The sequence below is a fragment of the Lampetra planeri genome, chromosome 32 (assembly GCF_965212315.1).
Source record: "Lampetra planeri chromosome 32, kcLamPlan1.2.h2, whole genome shotgun sequence".
In the NCBI taxonomy this organism is placed as follows: Eukaryota; Metazoa; Chordata; class Hyperoartia; order Petromyzontiformes; family Petromyzontidae; genus Lampetra; species Lampetra planeri.
Genome location: NC_136138.1, coordinates 504183 through 525523, shown reverse-complemented (window position 1 = coordinate 525523; position 21341 = coordinate 504183).

Here is a 21341-nt window from a genome sequence, read left to right as displayed (position 1 = left end):
ACACAGTTCACGCGGGGAGAGTGTCACAGTTCACGCGGGGAGAGTGTCACAATTCACGCGGGGAGAGTGTCACAGTTCACGCGGGGAGAGTGACACAGTTCACGTGGGAGAATGACACAGTTCACTTGTGAGAGTGACACAGTTCACGCGGGGAGAGTGTCACAGTTCACGTGGGGAGAGTGACACAGTTCACTTGTGAGAGTGACACGGTTCACGTGGGAAGAGTGTCACAGTTCACGTGGGAGAGTGACACAGTTGACTTGTGAGGGTGACACAGTTCACGGGGGGAGAGTGTCACAGTTCACGCGGAAAGAGTGTCACAGTTCACGCGGGGAGAGTGTCACAGTTCATGCGGGGAGAGTGACACAGTTCACGTGGGAGAGTGACACAGTTCACGTGTGAGACTGACACAGTTCACGTGGGGAGAATTACACAGTTCACGCGGGGAGAGTGACACAGTTCACGTGGGAGAGTGACACAGTTCACGTGTGAGACTGACACAGTTCACGTGGGGAGAGTGTCACAATTCACGCAGGGAGAGTGTCACAATTCACGCAAGGAGAGTGTCACAGTTCACGCGGGGAGAGTGACACAGTTCACGTGGGAGAATGACACAGTTCACTTGTGAGAGTGACACAGTTCACGTGGGGAGAGTGACACAGTTCACGCGGGGAGAGTGACACAGTTCACGTGGGAGAATGACACAGTTCACTTGTGAGAGTGACACAGTTCACGCGGGGAGAGTGTCACAGTTCACGTGGGGAGAGTGACACAGTTTACTTGTGAGAGTGACACAGTTCACGTGGGGAGAGTGTCACAGTTCACGTGGGAGAGTGACACAGTTGACTTGTGAGAGTGACACAGTTCACGTGGGGAGAGTGACACAGTTGACTTGTGAGAGTGACACAGTTCACGCGGGGAGAGTGTCACAGTTCACGTGGGAGAGTGACACAGTTGACTTGTGAGAGTGACACAGTTCACGTGGGGAGAGTGTCACAGTTCACGCGGGGAGAGTGTCACAATTCACGCGGGGAGAGGGTCACAGTTCACGCGGGGAGAGTGACACAGTTCACGTGGGGAGAGTGTCACAGTTCACGTGGGGAGAGTGACACAGTTCACGCGGGGAAAGTGTCACAGTTCACGCGGGGAGAGTGACACAGTTCCCGCAGGGATAGTGACACAGTTCACGCGGGGAGAATTACACAGTTCACGCGGGGAGAGTGACACAGTTCACGTGGGAGAATGACACAGTTCACTTGTGAGAGTGACACAGTTCACGCGGGGAGAGTGTCACAGTTCACGTGGGGAGAGTGACACAGTTCACTTGTGAGAGTGACACGGTTCACGTGGGAAGAGTGTCACAGTTCACGTGGGAGAGTGACACAGTTGACTTGTGAGGGTGACACAGTTCACGGGGGGAGAGTGTCACAGTTCACGCGGAAAGAATGTCACAGTTCACGCGGGGAGAGTGTCACAGTTCATGCGGGGAGAGTGACACAGTTCACGTGGGAGAGGGACACAGTTCACGTGTGAGACTGACACAGTTCACGTGGGGAGAATTACACAGTTCACGCGGGGAGAGTGACACAGTTCACGTGGGAGAGTGACACAGTTCACGTGTGAGACTGACACAGTTCACGTGGGGAGAGTGTCACAATTCACGCAGGGAGAGTGTCACAATTCACGCGGGGAGAGTGTCACAGTTCACGCGGGGAGAGTGACACAGTTCACGTGGGAGAATGACACAGTTCACTTGTGAGAGTGACACAGTTCACGTGGGGAGAGTGACACAGTTCACGCGGGGAGAGTGACACAGTTCACGTGGGAGAATGACACAGTTCACTTGTGAGAGTGACACAGTTCACGCGGGGAGAGTGTCTCAGTTCACGTGGGGAGAGTGACACAGTTTACTTGTCAGAGTGACACAGTTCACGTGGGGAGAGTGTCACAGTTCACGTGGGAGAGTGACACAGTTGACTTGTGAGAGTGACACAGTTCACGTGGGGAGAGTGACACAGTTGACTTGTGAGAGTGACACAGTTCACGCGGGGAGAGTGTCACAGTTCACGTGTGAGAGTGACACAGTTGACTTGTGAGAGTGACACAGTTCACGTGGGGAGAGTGTCACAGTTCACGCGGGGAGAGTGTCACAATTCACGCGGGGAGAGGGTCACAGTTCACGCGGGGAGAGTGACACAGTTCACGTGGGGAGAGTGTCACAGTTCACGTGGGGAGAGTGACACAGTTCACGCGGGGAAAGTGTCACAGTTCACGCGGGGAGAGTGACACAGTTCCCGCGGGGAGAGTGACACAGTTCATGCGGGGAGAATTACACAGTTCACGCGGGGAGAGTGACACAGTTCACGTGGGAGAGTGACACAGTTCACGTGTGAGACTGACACAGTTCACGTGGGGAGAGTGTCACAACTCACGTGGGGAGAGTGTCACAATTCACGCGGGGAGAGTGTCACAGTTCACGTGGGGAGAGTGACACAGTTCACGTGGGAGAATGACACAGTTCACGCGGGGAGAATTACACAGTTCATGCAGGGAGAGTGTCACAGTTCACGTAGGAGAGTGACACAGTTCACGCGGGGAGAATTACACAGTTCACACAGGGAGAGTGACACAGTTCACGTGGGAGAGTGACACAGTTCACGCGGGGAGAGTGTCAGTTCACGTGGGGAGAGTGACACAGTTCACGTGGGGAAAGTGTCACAGTTCACGCGGGGAGAGTGACACAGTTCACGCGGGGAGAGTGACACAGTTCACGTGGGGAGAATTACACAGTTCATGCGTGGAGAGTGACACAGTTCACGTGGGAGAGTGACACAGTTCACGTGGGAGAGTGACACAATTCACGCGGGGGGAGTGTCACAGTTCACGCAGAGAGAGTGTCACAGTTCACGCGGGGAGAGTGACACAGTTCACGTGGGAGAGTGACACAGTTCACTTGGGAGAGTGACACAGTTTACGTGGGGAGAGTGTCACAGTTCACGTGGGGAGAGTGACACAGTTCACGCGGGGAAAGTGTCACAGTTCACGCGGGGAGAGTGACACAGTTCCCGCGGGGAGAGTGACACAGTTCACGCGGGGAGAATTACACAGTTCACGCGGGGAGAGTGACACAGTTCACGTGGGAGAGTGACACAGTTCACGTGTGAGACTGACACAGTTCACGTGGGGAGAGTGTCACAACTCACGTGGGGAGAGTGTCACAATTCACGCGGGGAAAGTGTCACAGTTCACGTGGGGAGAGTGACACAGTTCACGTGGGAGAATGACACAGTTCACGCGGGGAGAATTACACAGTTCATGCAGGGAGAGTGTCACAGTTCACGTAGGAGAGTGACACAGTTCACGCGGGGAGAATTACACAGTTCACACAGGGAGAGTGACACAGTTCACGTGGGAGAGTGACACAGTTCACGCGGGGAGAGTGTCAGTTCACGTGGGGAGAGTGACACAGTTCACGTGGGGAAAGTGTCACAGTTCACGCGGGGAGAGTGACACAGTTCACGCGGGGAGAGTGACACAGTTCACGTGGGGAGAATTACACAGTTCATGCGTGGAGAGTGACACAGTTCACGTGGGAGAGTGACACAGTTCACGTGGGAGAGTGACACAATTCACGCGGGGGGAGTGTCACAGTTCACGCAGAGAGAGTGTCACAGTTCACGCGGGGAGAGTGACACAGTTCACGTGGGAGAGTGACACAGTTCACTTGGGAGAGTGACACAGTTTACGTGGGGAGAGTGACACAGTTCACGCGCGGAGAGTGACACAGTTCATGCGGGGAGAGTGACACAGTTCACGCGGGGAGAGTGACACAGTTCACGCGGGGAGAATTACACAGTTCACGTGTGGAGAGTGACACAGATCTCGTGGGAGAGTGACACAGTTCACGTGAGGAGAGTGTCACAGTTCACGCGGGGAGAGTGACACAGTTCACGTGGGGAGAGTGACACAGTTCACGCGGGGAGAGTGTCACAGTTCACGTGGGGAGAGTGTCATAGTTCACGTGGGGAGAGTAACACAGTTCACGTGGGGAGAGTGACACAGTTCACGTGTGGAGAGTGACACAGTTCACGTGGGGAGAGTGTCACAGTTCACGTGGGGAGAGTGTCATAGTTCATGTGGGGAGAGTGACACAGTTCACGTGAGGAGAGTGTCACAGTTCACGTGGGGGAGTGACACAGTTCACGTGGGGAAAGTGACACAGTTCACGTGGGGAGAGTGTCACAGTTCACGGGAGGAGAGTGTCACAGTTCACGTGGGGATAGTGACACAGTTCACGTGGGGAGAGTGACACAGTTCACGTGGGGAGAGTGACACAGTTCACGTGAGGAGAGTGTCACAGTTCATGCAGGGAGAGTGTCACAGTTCACCGTGGGGAGAGTGACACAGTTCACGCGGGGAGAGTGTCACAGTTCACGTGGGGAGAGTGTCATAGTTCACGTGGGGAGAGTGACACAGTTCACGTGGGGAGAGTGACACAGTTCACGTGTGGAGAGTGACACAGTTCACGTGGGGAGAGTGTCACAGTTCACGCGGGGAAAGTGTCACAGTTCACGCGGGGAGAGTGACACAGTTCCCGCGGGGAGAGTGACACAGTTCACGCGGGAGAATTACACAGTTCACGCGGGGAGAGTGACACAGTTCACGTGGGAGAGTGACACAGTTCACGTGTGAGACTGACACAGTTCACGTGGGGAGAGTGTCACAACTCACGTGGGGAGAGTGTCACAATTCACGCTGGGAGAGTGTCACAGTTCACGTGGGGAGAGTGACACAGTTCACGTGGGAGAATGACACAGTTCACGCGGGGAGAATTACACAGTTCATGCAGGGAGAGTGTCACAGTTCACGTAGGAGAGTGACACAGTTCACGCGGGGAGAATTACACAGTTCACACAGGGAGAGTGACACAGTTCACGTGGGAGAGTGACACAGTTCACGCGGGGAGAGTGTCAGTTCACGTGGGGAGAGTGACACAGTTCACGTGGGGAAAGTGTCACAGTTCACGCGGGGAGAGTGACACAGTTCACGCGGGGAGAGTGACACAGTTCACGTGGGGAGAATTACACAGTTCATGCGTGGAGAGTGACACAGTTCACGTGGGAGAGTGACACAGTTCACGTGGGAGAGTGACACAATTCACGCGGGGGGAGTGTCACAGTTCACGCAGAGAGAGTGTCACAGTTCACGCGGGGAGAGTGACACAGTTCACGTGGGAGAGTGACACAGTTCACTTGGGAGAGTGACACAGTTTACGTGGGGAGAGTGTCACAGTTCACGTGGGGAGAGTGACACAGTTCACGCGGGGAAAGTGTCACAGTTCACGCGGGGAGAGTGACACAGTTCCCGCGGGGAGAGTGACACAGTTCACGCGGGGAGAATTACACAGTTCACGCGGGGAGAGTGACACAGTTCACGTGGGAGAGTGACACAGTTCACGTGTGAGACTGACACAGTTCACGTGGGGAGAGTGTCACAACTCACGTGGGGAGAGTGTCACAATTCACGCGGGGAGAGTGTCACAGTTCACGTGGGGAGAGTGACACAGTTCACGTGGAAGAATGACACAGTTCACGCGGGGAGAATTACACAGTTCATGCAGGGAGAGTGTCACAGTTCACGTAGGAGAGTGACACAGTTCACGCGGGGAGAATTACACAGTTCACACAGGGAGAGTGACACAGTTCACGTGGGAGAGTGACACAGTTCACGCGGGGAGAGTGTCAGTTCACGTGGGGAGAGTGACACAGTTCACGTGGGGAAAGTGTCACAGTTCACGCGGGGAGAGTGACACAGTTCACGCGGGGAGAGTGACACAGTTCACGTGGGGAGAATTACACAGTTCATGCGTGGAGAGTGACACAGTTCACGTGGGAGAGTGACACAGTTCACGTGGGAGAGTGACACAATTCACGCGGGGGGAGTGTCACAGTTCACGCAGAGAGAGTGTCACAGTTCACGCGGGGAAAGTGACACAGTTCACGTGGGAGAGTGACACAGTTCACTTGGGAGAGTGACACAGTTTACGTGGGGAGAGTGACACAGTTCACGCGCGGAGAGTGACACAGTTCATGCGGGGAGAGTGACACAGTTCACGCGGGGAGAGTGACACAGTTCACGCGGGGAGAATTACACAGTTCACGTGTGGAGAGTGACACAGATCTCGTGGGAGAGTGACACAGTTCACGTGAGGAGAGTGTCACAGTTCACGTGGGGAGAGTGTCACAGTTCACGTGAGGAGAGTGACACAGTTCACGTGGGGAGAGTGACACAGTTCACGTGGGGAGAGTGTCACAGTTCACGTGGGAGAGTGTCACAGTTCACGCGGGGAGAGTGACACAGTTCACGTGGGGAGAGTGACACAGTTCACGCGGGGAGAGTGTCACAGTTCACGTGGGGAGAGTGTCATAGTTCACGTGGGGAGAGTAACACAGTTCACGTGGGGAGAGTGACACAGTTCACGTGTGGAGAGTGACACAGTTCACGTGGGGAGAGTGTCACAGTTCACGTGGGGAGAGTGTCATAGTTCATGTGGGGAGAGTGACACAGTTCACGTGAGGAGAGTGTCACAGTTCACGTGGGGGAGTGACACAGTTCACGTGGGGAAAGTGACACAGTTCACGTGGGGAGAGTGTCACAGTTCACAAGAGGAGAGTGTCACAGTTCACGTGGGGATAGTGACACAGTTCACGTGGGGAGAGTGACACAGTTCACGTGGGGAGAGTGACACAGTTCACGTGGGAGAGTGACAAAGTTCACTTGTGAAAGTGACACAGTTCACGTGGGGAGAGTGTCACAGTTCACGTGGGGAGAGTGTCACAGCTCACGTGGGGAGAGTGGCACAGTTCACGTGGGAGAGTGACACACTTCACTTGTGAGAGTGACGCAGTTCACGTGGGGAGAGTGTCACAGTTCACGTGGGGAGAGTTACACAGTTCACGTGGGGAGAGTGTCACAACTCACGTGGGGAGAGTATCACAATTCACGCGGGGAGAGTGTCACAGTTCACGTGGGGAGAGTGACACAGTTCACGTGGGAGAATGACACAGTTCACGCAGGGAGAATTACACAGTTCATGCAGGGAGAGTGTCACAGTTCACGTAGGAGAGTGACACAGTTCACGCGGGGAGAATTACACAGTTCACACAGGGAGAGTGACACAGTTCACGTGGGAGAGTGACACAGTTCACGCGGGGAGAGTGTCAGTTCACGTGGGGAGAGTGACACAGTTCACGTGGGGAAAGTGTCACAGTTCACGCGGGGAGAGTGACACAGTTCACGCGGGGAAAGTGACACAGTTCACGTGGGGAGAATTACACAGTTCATGCGTGGAGAGTGACACAGTTCACGTGGGAGAGTGACACAGTTCACGTGGGAGAGTGACACAATTCACGCGGGGGGAGTGTCACAGTTCACGCAGAGAGAGTGTCACAGTTCACGCGGGGAGAGTGACACAGTTCACGTGGGAGAGTGACACAGTTCACTTGGGAGAGTGACACAGTTTACGTGGGGAGAGTGACACAGTTCACGCGCGGAGAGTGACACAGTTCATGCGGGGAGAGTGACACAGTTCACGCGGGGAGATTGACACAGTTCACGCGGGGAGAATTACACAGTTCACGTGTGGAGAGTGACACAGATCTCGTGGGAGAGTGACACAGTTCACGTGAGGAGAGTGTCACAGTTCACGTGGGGAGAGTGTCACAGTTCACGTGAGGAGAGTGACACAGTTCAGGTGGGGAGAGTGACACAGTTCACGTGGGGAGAGTGTCACAGTTCACGCGGGGAGAGTGACACAGTTCACGTGGGGAGAGTGACACAGTTCACGCGGGGAGAGTGTCACAGTTCACGTGGGGAGAGTGTCATAGTTCACGTGGGGAGAGTAACACAGTTCACGTGGAGAGAGTGACACAGTTCACGTGTGGAGAGTGACACAGTTCACGTGGGGAGAGTGTCACAGTTCACGTGGGAAGAGTGTCATAGTTCACGTGGGGAGAGTGACACAGTTCACGTGAGGAGAGTGTCACAGTTCACGTGGGGGAGTGACACAGTTCACGTGGGGAAAGTGACACAGTTCACGTGGGGAGAGTGTCACAGTTCACGGGAGGAGAGTGTCACAGTTCACGTGGGGATAGTGACACAGTTCACGTGGGGAGAGTGACACAGTTCACGTGGGGAGAGTGACACAGTTCACGTGGGAGAGTGACAAAGTTCACTTGTGAAAGTGACAAAGTTCACGTGGGGAGAGTGTCACAGTTCACGTGGGGAGAGTGTCACAGCTCACGTGGGGAGAGTGGCACAGTTCACGTGGGAGAGTGACACACTTCACTTGTGAGAGTGACACAGTTCACGTGGGGAGAGTGTCACAGTTCACGTGGGGAGAGTTACACAGTTCACGTGGGGAGAGTGTCACAGTTCACGCGGGGAGAGTGACACAGTTCACGTGGGGAGAGTGACACAGTTCACGCGGGGAGAGTGTCACAGTTCACCGTGGGGAGAGTGTCACAGTTTACGTGGGGAGAGTGACACAGTTCACGTGGGGAGAGTGACACAGTTCACGCGGGGAGAGTGACACAGTTCATGCGGGGAGAGTGTCACAGTTCACGTGGGGAGAGTGACACAGTTCACGTGGGGAGAGTGACACAGTTCACGTGGGAGAGTGACACACTTCACTTGTGAGAGTGACAGTTCACGTGGGGAGAGTTACACAGTTCACGTGGGGAGAGTGTCACAGTTCACGCGGGGAGAGTGACACAGTTCACGTGGAGAGAGTTACACAGTTCACGCGGGGAGAGTGTCACAGTTCACCGTGGGGAGAGTGTCACAGTTTACGTGGGGAGAGTGACACAGTTCACGTGGGGAGAGTGACACAGTTCACGCGGGGAGAGTGACACAGTTCATGCGGGGAGAGTGTCACAGTTCACGTGGGGAGAGTGACACAGTTCACGTGGGGAGAGTGACACAGTTCACGTGGGGAGAGTGACACAGTTCACTTGGGGAGAGTGACACAGTTCACGCGGGGAGAATTACACAGTTCACGTGGGGAGAGTGACACAGATCTCGTGGGAAGAGTGTCACAGTTCACGCGGGGAGAGTGACACAGTTCACGTGGAGAGAGTTACACAGTTCATGCGGGGAGAGTGTCACAGTTCACCGTGGGGAGAGTGTCACAGTTTACGTGGGGAGAGTGACACAGTTCACGTGGGGAGAGTGACACAGTTCACGCGGGGAGAGTGACACAGTTCATGCGGGGAGAGTGTCACAGTTCACGTGGGGAGAGTGACACAGTTCACGTGGGGAGAGTGACACAGTTCACGTGGGGAGAGTGACACAGTTCACTTGGGGAGAGTGACACAGTTCACGCGGGGAGAATTACACAGTTCACGTGGGGAGAGTGACACAGATCTCGTGGGAAGAGTGTCACAGTTCACGTGAGGAAAGTGACACAGTTCACGTGGGGAGAGTGACACAGTTCACGTGGGGAGAGTGTCACAGTTCACGTGGGAGAGTGTCACAGTTCACGCGGGGAGAGTGACACAGTTCACGTGGGGAGAGTGACACAGTTCACGCGGGGAGAGTGTCACAGTTCACGTGGGGAGAGTGTCATAGTTCACGTGGGGAGAGTAACACAGTTCACATGGGGAGAGTGACACAGTTCACGTGTGGAGAGTGACACAGTTCACGTGGGGAGAGTGTCACAGTTCACGTGGGGAGAGTGTCATAGTTCACGTGGGGAGAGTGACACAGTTCACGTGAGGAGAGTGTCACAGTTCACGTGGGGAGAGTGACACAGTTCACGTGGGGAAAGTGACACAGTTCACGTGGGGAGAGTGTCACAGTTCACGGGAGGAGAGTGTCACAGTTCACGTGGGGAGAGTGACACAGTTCACGTGGGGAGAGTGACACAGTTCACGTGAGGAGAGTGTCACAGTTCACGTGGGGAGAGTGTCACAGTTCACGTGAGGAGAGTGACACAGTTCACGTGGGGAAAGTGACACAGTTCACGTGGGGAGAGTGTCACAGTTCACGTGGGAGAGTGTCACAGTTCACGCGGGGAGAGTGACACAGTTCACGTGGGGAGAGTGACACAGTTCACGCGGGGAGAGTGTCACAGTTCACGTGGGGAGAGTGTCATAGTTCACTTGGGGAGAGTAACACAGTTCACGTGGGGAGAGTGACACAGTTCACGTGTGGAGAGTGACACAGTTCACGTGGGGAGAGTGTCACAGTTCACGTGGGGAGAGTGTCATAGTTCACGTGGGGAGAGTGACACAGTTCACGTGAGGAGAGTGTCACAGTTCACGTGGGGAGAGTGACACAGTTCACGTGGGGAAAGTGACACAGTTCACGTGGGGAGAGTGTCACAGTTCACGGGAGGAGAGTGTCACAGTTCACGTGGGAAGAGTGACACAGTTCACGTGGGGAGAGTGACACAGTTCACGTGGGGAGAGTGACACAGTTCACGTGGGAGAGTGACAAAGTTCACTTGTGAGAGTGACACAGTTCACGTGGGGAGAGTGTCACAGTTCACGTGGGGAGAGTGTCACAGCTCACGTGGGGAGAGTGACACAGTTCACGTGGGAGAGTGACACACTTCACTTGTGAGAGTGACACAGTTCACGTGGGGAGAGTGTCACAGTTCACGTGGGGAGAGTTACACATTTCACGTCTGGAGAGTGTCGCAGTTCACGCGGGGAGAGTGACACAGTTCACGTGGGGAGAGTGACACAGTTCACGCGGGGAGAGTGTCACAGTTCATTGTAGGCAGAGTGTCACAGTTTACGTGGGGAGAGTGACAAAGTTCACCTGGGGAGAGTGACACAGTTCACGCGGGGAGAGTGACACAGTTCATGCGGGGAGAGTGTCACAGTTCACGTGGGGAGAGTGACACAGTTCACGTGGGGAGAGTGACACAGTTCACGTGGGGAGAGTGACACAGTTCACTCGGGGATAGTGACACATGTTCACGCGGGGAGAGTGTCACAGTTCACGTGGGGAGAGTGACACAGTTCACGCGGGGAAAGTGTCACAGTTCACCCGGGGAGAGTGACACAGTTCACGCGGGGAGAGTGTCACAGTTCACGCGGGGAGAGTGTCACAATTCACGCGGGGAGAGTGTCACAGTTCACGCGGGGAGAGTGACACAGTTCACGTGGGAGAATGACACAGTTCACTTGTGAGAGTGACACAGTTCACGCGGGGAGAGTGTCACAGTTCACGTGGGGAGAGTGACACAGTTCACTTGTGAGAGTGACACGGTTCACGTGGGGAGAGTGTCACAGTTCATGTGGGATAGTGACACAGTTGACTTGTGAGAGTGACACAGTTTACGGGGGGAGAGTGACACAGTTGACTTGTGAGAGTGACACAGTTCACGCGGGGAGAGTGTCACAGTTCACGTGGGGAGAGTGACACAGTTCACGTGGGAGAGTGACACAGTTGACTTGTGAGAGTGACACAGTTCACGGGGGGAGAGTGTCACAGATCACGCGGAAAGAGTGTCACAGTTCACACGGGGAGAGTGTCACAGTTCATCCGGGGAGAGTGACACGGTTCACGTGGGAGAGTGACACAGTGCACGTGTGAGACTGACACAGTTCACGTGGGGAGAATTACACAATTCCCACGGGAAGAGTGTCACAATTCACGCGGGGAGAGTGTCACAGTTCACGCGGGGAGAGTGACACAGTTCACATGGGAGAATGACACAGTTCACTTGTGAGAGTGACACAGTTCACGTGGGGAGAGTGACACAGTTCACGCGGGGAGAGTGACACAGTTCACGTGGGAGAATGACACAGTTCACTTGTGAGAGTGACACAGTTCACGCGGGGAGAGTGTCACAATTCACGTGGGGAGAGTGACACAGTTTACTTGTGAGAGTGACACAGTTCACGTGGGGAGAGTGTCACAGTTTACGTGGGAGAGTGACACAGTTGACTTGTGAGAGTGACACAGTTCACGTGGGGAGAGTGACACAGTTGACTTGTGAGAGTGACACAGTTCACGCGGGGAGAGTGTCACAGTTCACGTGGGAGAGTGACACAGTTGACTTGTGAGAGTGACACAGTTCACGTGGGGAGAGTGTCACAGTTCACGCGGGTGAGAGTGACACAGTTCACGTGGGAGAGTGACACAGTTCACTTGTGAGAGTGACACAGTTTACGTGGGGAGAGTGACACAGTTCACGCGCGGAGAGTGACACAGTTCATGCGGGGAGAGTGACACAGTTCACGCGGGGAGAGTGACACATTTCACGCGGGGAGAATTACACAGTTCACGTGGGGAGAGTGACACAGATCTCGTGGGAGAGTGACACAGTTCACGTGCGGAGAGTGTCACAGTTCACGAAGGGAGACTGTCACAGTTCACGTGAGGAGAGTGACACAGTTCACGTGGGGAGAGTGACACAGTTCACGTGGGGAGAGTGTCACAGTTCACGTGGGAGAGTGTCACAGTTCACGCGGGGAGAGTGACACAGTTCACGTGGGGAGAGTGACACAGTTCACGCGGGGAGAGTGTCACAGTTCACGTGGGGAGAGTGTCATAGTTCACGTGGGGAGAGTGACACAGTTCATGTGGGGAGAGTGACACAGTTCACGTGTGGAGAGTGACACAGTTCACGTGGGGAGAGTGTCACAGTTCACGTGGGGAGAGTGTCATAGTTCACGTAGGGAGAGTGACACAGTTCACGTGAGGAGAGTGTCACAGTTCACGTGGGGAGAGTGACACAGTTCACGTGGGGAAAGTGACACAGTTCACGTAGGGAGAGTGTCACAGTTCACGGGAGGAGAGTGTCACAGTTCACGTGGGGAGAGTGACACAGTTCACGTGGGGAGAGTGACACAGTTCACGTGGGGAGAATGACACAGTTCACGTGGGGAGAGTGACACAGTTCACGTGGGAGAATGACAAAGTTCACTTGTGACAGTGACACAGTTCACGTGGGGAGAGTGTCACAGTTCACGTGGGGAGAGTGTCACAGCTCACGTGGGGAGAGTGACACAGTTCGCGTGGGAGAGTGACACACTTCACTTGTGAGAGTGACACAGTTCACGTGGGGAGAGTGTCACAGTTCACGTGGGGAGAGTTACACAGTTCACGTGGGGAGAGTGTCACAGTTCACGCGGGCAGAGTGACACAGTTCACGTGGGGAGAGTGACACAGTTCACGCGGGGAGAGTGTCACAGTTCACCGTGGGGAGAGTGTCACAGTTTACGTGGGGAGAATGACACAGTTCACGTGGGGAGAGTGACACAGTTCACGCGGGGAGAGTGACACAGTTCATGCGGGGAGAGTGTCACAGTTCATGTGGGGAGAGTGACACAGTTCACGTGGGGAGAGTGACACAGTTCACGTGGGGAGAGTGACACAGTTCACTCGGGGAGAGTGACACAGTTCATGCGGGGAGAGTGTCACAGTTCACGTGGGGAGAGTGACACAGTTCACGCGGGGAAAGTGTCACAGTTCACGCGGGGAGAGTGACACAGTTCACGCGGGGAGAGTGTCACAGTTCACGCGGGGAGAGTGTCACAATTCACGCGGGGAGAGTGTCACAGTTCACGCGGGGAGAGTGACACAGTTCACGTGAGGAGAGTGACACAGTTCACGTGGGGAGAGTGACACAGTTCACGTGCGGAGAGTGTCACAGTTCACGAAGGGAGACTGTCACAGTTCACGTGAGGAGAGTGACACAGTTCACGTGGGGAGAGTGACACAGTTCACGTGGGGAGAGTGTCACAGTTCACGTGGGAGAGTGTCACAGTTCACGCGGGGAGAGTGACACAGTTCACGTGGGCAGAGTGACACAGTTCACGCGGGGAGAGTGTCACAGTTCACGTGGGGAGAGTGTCATAGTTCACGTGGGGAGAGTGACACAGTTCACGTGGGGAGAGTGACACAGTTCACGTGTGGAGAGTGACACAGTTCACGTGGGGAGAGTGTCACAGTTCACGTGGGGAGAGTGTCATAGTTCACGTGGGGAGAGTGACACAGTTCACGTGAGGAGAGTGTCACAGTTCACGTGGGGAGAGTGACACAGTTCACGTGGGGAAAGTGACACAGTTCACGTAGGGAGAGTGTCACAGTTCACGGGAGGAGAGTGTCACAGTTCACGTGGGGAAAGTGACACAGATCTCGTGGGAGAGTGACACAGTTCACGTGAGGAGAGTGTCACAGTTCACGTGGGGAGAGTGTCACAGTTCACGTGAGGAGAGTGACACAGTTCAGGTGGGGAGAGTGACACAGTTCACGTGGGGAGAGTGTCACAGTTCACGTGGGAGAGTGTCACAGTTCACGCGGGGAGAGTGACACAGTTCACGTGGGGAGAGTGACACAGTTCACGCGGGGAGAGTGTCACAGTTCACGTGGGGAGAGTGTCATAGTTCACGTGGGGAGAGTAACACAGTTCACGTGGAGAGAGTGACACAGTTCACGTGTGGAGAGTGACACAGTTCACGTGGGGAGAGTGTCACAGTTCACGTGGGGAGAGTGTCATAGTTCACGTGGGGAGAGTGACACAGTTCACGTGAGGAGAGTGTCACAGTTCACGTGGGGGAGTGACACAGTTCACGTGGGGAAAGTGACACAGTTCACGTGGGGAGAGTGTCACAGTTCACGGGAGGAGAGTGTCACAGTTCACGTGGGGATAGTGACACAGTTCACGTGGGGAGAGTGACACAGTTCACGTGGGGAGAGTGACACAGTTCACGTGGGAGAGTGACAAAGTTCACTTGTGAAAGTGACAAAGTTCACGTGGGGAGAGTGTCACAGTTCACGTGGGGAGAGTGTCACAGCTCACGTGGGGAGAGTGGCACAGTTCACGTGGGAGAGTGACACACTTCACTTGTGAGAGTGACACAGTTCACGTGGGGAGAGTGTCACAGTTCACGTGGGGAGAGTTACACAGTTCACGTGGGGAGAGTGTCACAGTTCACGCGGGGAGAGTGACACAGTTCACGTGGGGAGAGTGACACAGTTCACGCGGGGAGAGTGTCACAGTTCACCGTGGGGAGAGTGTCACAGTTTACGTGGGTAGAGTGACACAGTTCACGTGGGGAGAGTGACACAGTTCACGCGGGGAGAGTGACACAGTTCATGCGGGGAGAGTGTCACAGTTCACGTGGGGAGAGTGACACAGTTCACGTGGGGAGAGTGACACAGTTCACGTGGGAGAGTGACACACTTCACTTGTGAGAGTGACAGTTCACGTGGGGAGAGTGTCACAGTTCACGTGGGGAGAGTTACACAGTTCACGTGGGGAGAGTGTCACAGTTCACGCGGGGAGAGTGACACAGTTCACGTGGAGAGAGTTACACAGTTCACGCGGGGAGAGTGTCACAGTTCACCGTGGGGAGAGTGTCACAGTTTACGTGGGGAGCGTGACACAGTTCACGTGGGGAGAGTGACACAGTTCACGCGGGGAGAGTGACACAGTTCATGCGGGGAGAGTGTCACAGTTCACGTGGGGAGAGTGACACAGTTCACGTGGGGAGAGTGACACAGTTCACGTGGGGAGAGTGACACAGTTCACTTGGGGAGAGTGACACAGTTCACGCGGGGAGAATTACACAGTTCACGTGGGGAGAGTGACACAGATCTCGTGGGAAGAGTGTCACAGTTCACGCGGGGAGAGTGACACAGTTCACGTGGAGAGAGTTACACAGTTCATGCGGGGAGAGTGTCACAGTTCACCGTGGGGAGAGTGTCACAGTTTACGTGGGGAGAGTGACACAGTTCACGTGGGGAGAGTGACACAGTTCACGCGGGGAGAGTGACACAGTTCATGCGGGGAGAGTGTCACAGTTCACGTGGGGAGAGTGACACAGTTCACGTGGGGAGAGTGACACAGTTCACGTGGGGAGAGTGACACAGTTCACTTGGGGAGAGTGACACAGTTCACGCGGGGAGAATTACACAGTTCACGTGGGGAGAGTGACACAGATCTCGTGGGAAGAGTGTCACAGTTCACGTGAGGAAAGTGACACAGTTCACGTGGGGAGAGTGACACAGTTCACGTGGGGAGAGTGTCACAGTTCACGTGGGAGAGTGTCACAGTTCACGCGGGGAGAGTGACACAGTTCACGTGGGGAGAGTGACACAGTTCACGCGGGGAGAGTGTCACAGTTCACGTGGGGAGAGTGTCATAGTTCACGTGGGGAGAGTAACACAGTTCACATGGGGAGAGTGACACAGTTCACGTGTGGAGAGTGACACAGTTCACGTGGGGAGAGTGTCACAGTTCACGTGGGGAGAGTGTCATAGTTCACGTGGGGAGAGTGACACAGTTCACGTGAGGAGAGTGTCACAGTTCACGTGGGGAGAGTGACACAGTTCACGTGGGGAAAGTGACACAGTTCACGTGGGGAGAGTGTCACAGTTCACGGGAGGAGAGTGTCACAGTTCACGTGGGGAGAGTGACACAGTTCACGTGGGGAGAGTGACACAGTTCACGTGAGGAGAGTGTCACAGTTCACGTGGGGAGAGTGTCACAGTTCACGTGAGGAGAGTGACACAGTTCACGTGGGGAGAATGACACAGTTCACGTGGGGAGAGTGTCACAGTTCACGTGGGAGAGTGTCACAGTTCACGCGGGGATAGTGACACAGTTCACGTGGGGAGAGTGACACAGTTCACGCGGGGAGAGTGTCACAGTTCACGTGGGGAGAGTGTCATAGTTCACTTGGGGAGAGTAACACAGTTCACGTGGGGAGAGTGACACAGTTCACGTGTGGAGAGTGACACAGTTCACGTGGGGAGAGTGTCACAGTTCACGTGGGGAGAGTGTCATAGTTCACGTGGGGAGAGTGACACAGTTCACGTGAGGAGAGTGTCACAGTTCACGTGGGGAGAGTGACACAGTTCACGTGGGGAAAGTGACACAGTTCACGTGGGGAGAGTGTCACAGTTCACGGGAGGAGAGTGTCACAGTTCACGTGGGAAGAGTGACACAGTTCACGTGGGGAGAGTGACACAGTTCACGTGGGGAGAGTGACACAGTTCACGTGGGAGAGTGACAAAGTTCACTTGTGAGAGTGACACAGTTCACGTGGGGAGAGTGTCACAGTTCACGTGGGGAGAGTGTCACAGCTCACGTGGGGAGAGTGACACAGTTCACGTGGGAGAGTGACACACTTCACTTGTGAGAGTGACACAGTTCACGTGGGGAGAGTGTCACAGTTCACGTGGGGAGAGTTACACATTTCACGTCTGGAGAGTGTCGCAGTTCACGCGGGGAGAGTGACACAGTTCACGTGGGGAGAGTGACACAGTTCACGCGGGGAGAGTGTCACAGTTCATTGTAGGCAGAGTGTCACAGTTTACGTGGGGAGAGTGACAAAGTTCACGTGGGGAGAGTGACACAGTTCACGCGGGGAGAGTGACACAGTTCATGCGGGGAGAGTGTCACAGTTCACGTGGGGAGAGTGACACAGTTCACGTGGGGAGAGTGACACAGTTCACGTGGGGAGAGTGACACAGTTCACTCGGGGATAGTGACACATGTTCACGCGGGGAGAGTGTCACAGTTCACGTGGGGAGAGTGACACAGTTCACGCGGGGAAAGTGTCACAGTTCACCCGGGGAGAGTGACACAGTTCACGCGGGGAGAGTGTCACAGTTCAGGCGGGGAGAGTGTCACAATTCACGCGGGGAGAGTGTCACAGTTCACGCGGGGAGAGTGACACAGTTCACGTGGGAGAATGACACAGTTCACTTGTGAGAGTGACACAGTTCACGCGGGGAGAGTGTCACAGTTCACGTGGGGAGAGTGACACAGTTCACTTGTGAGAGTGACACGGTTCACGTGGGGAGAGTGTCACAGTTCATGTGGGATAGTGACACAGTTGACTTGTGAGAGTGACACAGTTTACGGGGGGAGAGTGACACAGTTGACTTGTGAGAGTGACACAGTTCACGCGGGGAGAGTGTCACAGTTCACGTGGGGAGAGTGACACAGTTCACGTGGGAGAGTGACACAGTTGACTTGTGAGAGTGACACAGTTCACGGGGGGAGAGTGTCACAGATCACGCGGAAAGAGTGTCACAGTTCACACGGGGAGAGTGTCACAGTTCATCCGGGGAGAGTGACACGGTTCACGTGGGAGAGTGACACAGTGCACGTGTGAGACTGACACAGTTCACGTGGGGAGAATTACACAATTCCCACGGGGAGAGTGTCACAATTCACGCGGGGAGAGTGTCACAGTTCACGCGGGGAGAGTGACACAGTTCACATGGGAGAATGACACAGTTCACTTGTGAGAGTGACACAGTTCACGTGGGGAGAGTGACACAGTTCACGCGGGGAGAGTGACACAGTTCACGTGGGAGAATGACACAGTTCACTTGTGAGAGTGACACAGTTCACGCGGGGAGAGTGTCACAATTCACGTGGGGAGAGTGACACAGTTTACTTGTGAGAGTGACACAGTTCACGTGGGGAGAGTGTCACAGTTTACGTGGGAGAGTGACACAGTTGACTTGTGAGAGTGACACAGTTCACGTGGGGAGAGTGACACAGTTGACTTGTGAGAGTGACACAGTTCACGCGGGGAGAGTGTCACAGTTCACGTGGGAGAGTGACACAGTTGACTTGTGAGAGTGACACAGTTCACGTGGGGAGAGTGTCACAGTTCACGCGGGTGAGAGTGACACAGTTCACGTGGGAGAGTGACACAGTTCACTTGTGAGAGTGACACAGTTTACGTGGGGAGAGTGACACAGTTCACGCGCGGAGAGTGACCCAGTTCATGCGGGGAGAGTGACACAGTTCACGCGGGGAGAGTGACACATTTCACGCGGGGAGAATTACACAGTTCACGTGGGGAGAGTGACACAGATCTCGTGGGAGAGTGACACAGTTCACGTGCGGAGAGTGTCACAGTTCACGAAGGGAGACTGTCACAGTTCACGTGAGGAGAGTGACACAGTTCACGTGGGGAGAGTGACACAGTTCACGTGGGGAGAGTGTCACAGTTCACGTGGGAGAGTGTCACAGTTCACGCGGGGAGAGTGACACAGTTCACGTGGGGAGAGTGACACAGTTCACGCGGGGAGAGTGTCACAGTTCACGTGGGGAGAGTGTCATAGTTCACGTGGGGAGAGTGACACAGTTCACGTGGGGAGAGTGACACAGTTCACGTGTGGAGAGTGACACAGTTCACGTGGGGAGAGTGTCACAGTTCACGTGGGGAGAGTGTCATAGTTCACGTAGGGAGAGTGACACAGTTCACGTGAGGAGAGTGTCACAGTTCACGTGGGGAGAGTGACACAGTTCACGTGGGGAAAGTGACACAGTTCACGTAGGGAGAGTGTCACAGTTCACGGGAGGAGAGTGTCACAGTTCACGTGGGGAGAGTGACACAGTTCACGTGGGCAGAGTGACACAGTTCACGTGGGGAGAATGACACAGTTCACGTGGGGAGAGTGACACAGTTCACGTGGGAGAATGACAAAGTTCACTTGTGACAGTGACACAGTTCACGTGGGGAGAGTGTCACAGTTCACGTGGGGAGAGTGTCACAGCTCACGTGGGGAGAGTGACACAGTTCGCGTGGGAGAGTGACACACTTCACTTGTGAGAGTGACACAGTTCACGTGGGGAGAGTGTCACAGTTCACGTGGGGAGAGTTACACAGTTCACGTGGGGAGAGTGTCACAGTTCACGCGGGCAGAGTGACACAGTTCACGTGGGGAGAGTGACACAGTTCACGCGGGGAGAGTGTCACAGTTCACCGTGGGGAGAGTGTCACAGTTTACGTGGGGAGAGTGACACAGTTCACGTGGGGAGAGTGACACAGTTCACGCGGGGAGAGTGACACAGTTCATGCGGGGAGAGTGTCACAGTTCATGTGGGGAGAGTGACACAGTTCACGTGGGGAGAGTGACACAGTTCACGTGGGGAGAGTGACACAGTTCACTCGGGGAGAGTGACACAGTTCATGCGGGGAGAGTGTCACAGTTCACGTGGGGAGAGTGACACAGTTCACGCGGGGAAAGTGTCACAGTTCACGCGGGGAGAGTGACACAGTTCACGCGGGGAGAGTGTCACAGTTCACGCTGGGAGAGTGTCACAATTCACGCGGGGAGAGTGTCACAGTTCACGCGGGGAGAGTGACACAGTTCACGTGAGGAGAGTGACACAGTTCACGTGGGGAGAGTGACACAGTTCACGTGCGGAGAGTGTCACAGTTCACGAAGGGAGACTGTCACAGTTCACGTGAGGAGAGTGACACAGTTCACGTGGGGAGAGTGACACAGTTCACGTGGGGAGAGTGTCACAGTTCACGTGGGAGAGTGTCACAGTTCACGCGGGGAGAGTGACACAGTTCACGTGGGCAGAGTGACACAGTTCACGCGGGGAGAGTGTCACAGTTCACGTGGGGAGAGTGTCATAGTTCACGTGGGGAGAGTGACACAGTTCACGTGGGGAGAGTGACACAGTTCACGTGTGGAGAGTGACACAGTTCACGTGGGGAGAGTGTCACAGTTCACGTGGGGAGAGTGTCATAGTTCACGTGGGGAGAGTGACACAGTTCACGTGAGGAGAGTGTCACAGTTCACGTGGGGAGAGTGACACAGTTCACGTGGGGAAAGTGACACAGTTCACGTAGGGAGAGTGTCACAGTTCACGGGAGGAGAGTGTCACAGTTCACGTGGGGAAAGTGACACAGTTCACGTGGGGAGAGTGACACAGTTCACGTGGGGAGAGTGACACAGTTCACGTGGGGAGAGTGACACAGTTCACGTGGGAGAATGACAAAGTTCACTTGTGACAGTGACACAGTTCACGTGGGGAGAGTGTCACAGTTCACGTGGGGAGAGTGTCACAGCTCACGTGGGGAGAGTGACACAGTTCGCGTGGGAGAGTGACACACTTCACTTGTGAGAGTGACACAGTTCACGTGGGGAGAGTGTCACAGTTCACGTGGGGAGAGTTACACAGTTCACGTGGGGAGAGTGTCACAGTTCACGCGGGCAGAGTGACACAGTTCACGTGGGGAGAGTGACACAGTTCACGCGGGGAGAGTGTCACAGTTCACCTTGGGGAGAGTGTCACAGTTTACGTGGGGAGAGTGACACAGTTCACGTGGGGAGAGTGACACAGTTCACGCGGGGAGAGTGACACAGTTCATGCGGGGAGAGTGTCACAGTTCACGTGGGGAGAGTGACACAGTTCACGTGGGGAGAGTGACACAGTTCACGTGGGGAGAGTGACACAGTTCACTCGGGGAGAGTGACACAGTTCATGCGGGGAGAGTGTCACAGTTCACGTGGGAAGAGTGACACAGTTCACGCGGGGAAAGTGTCACAGTTCACGTGGG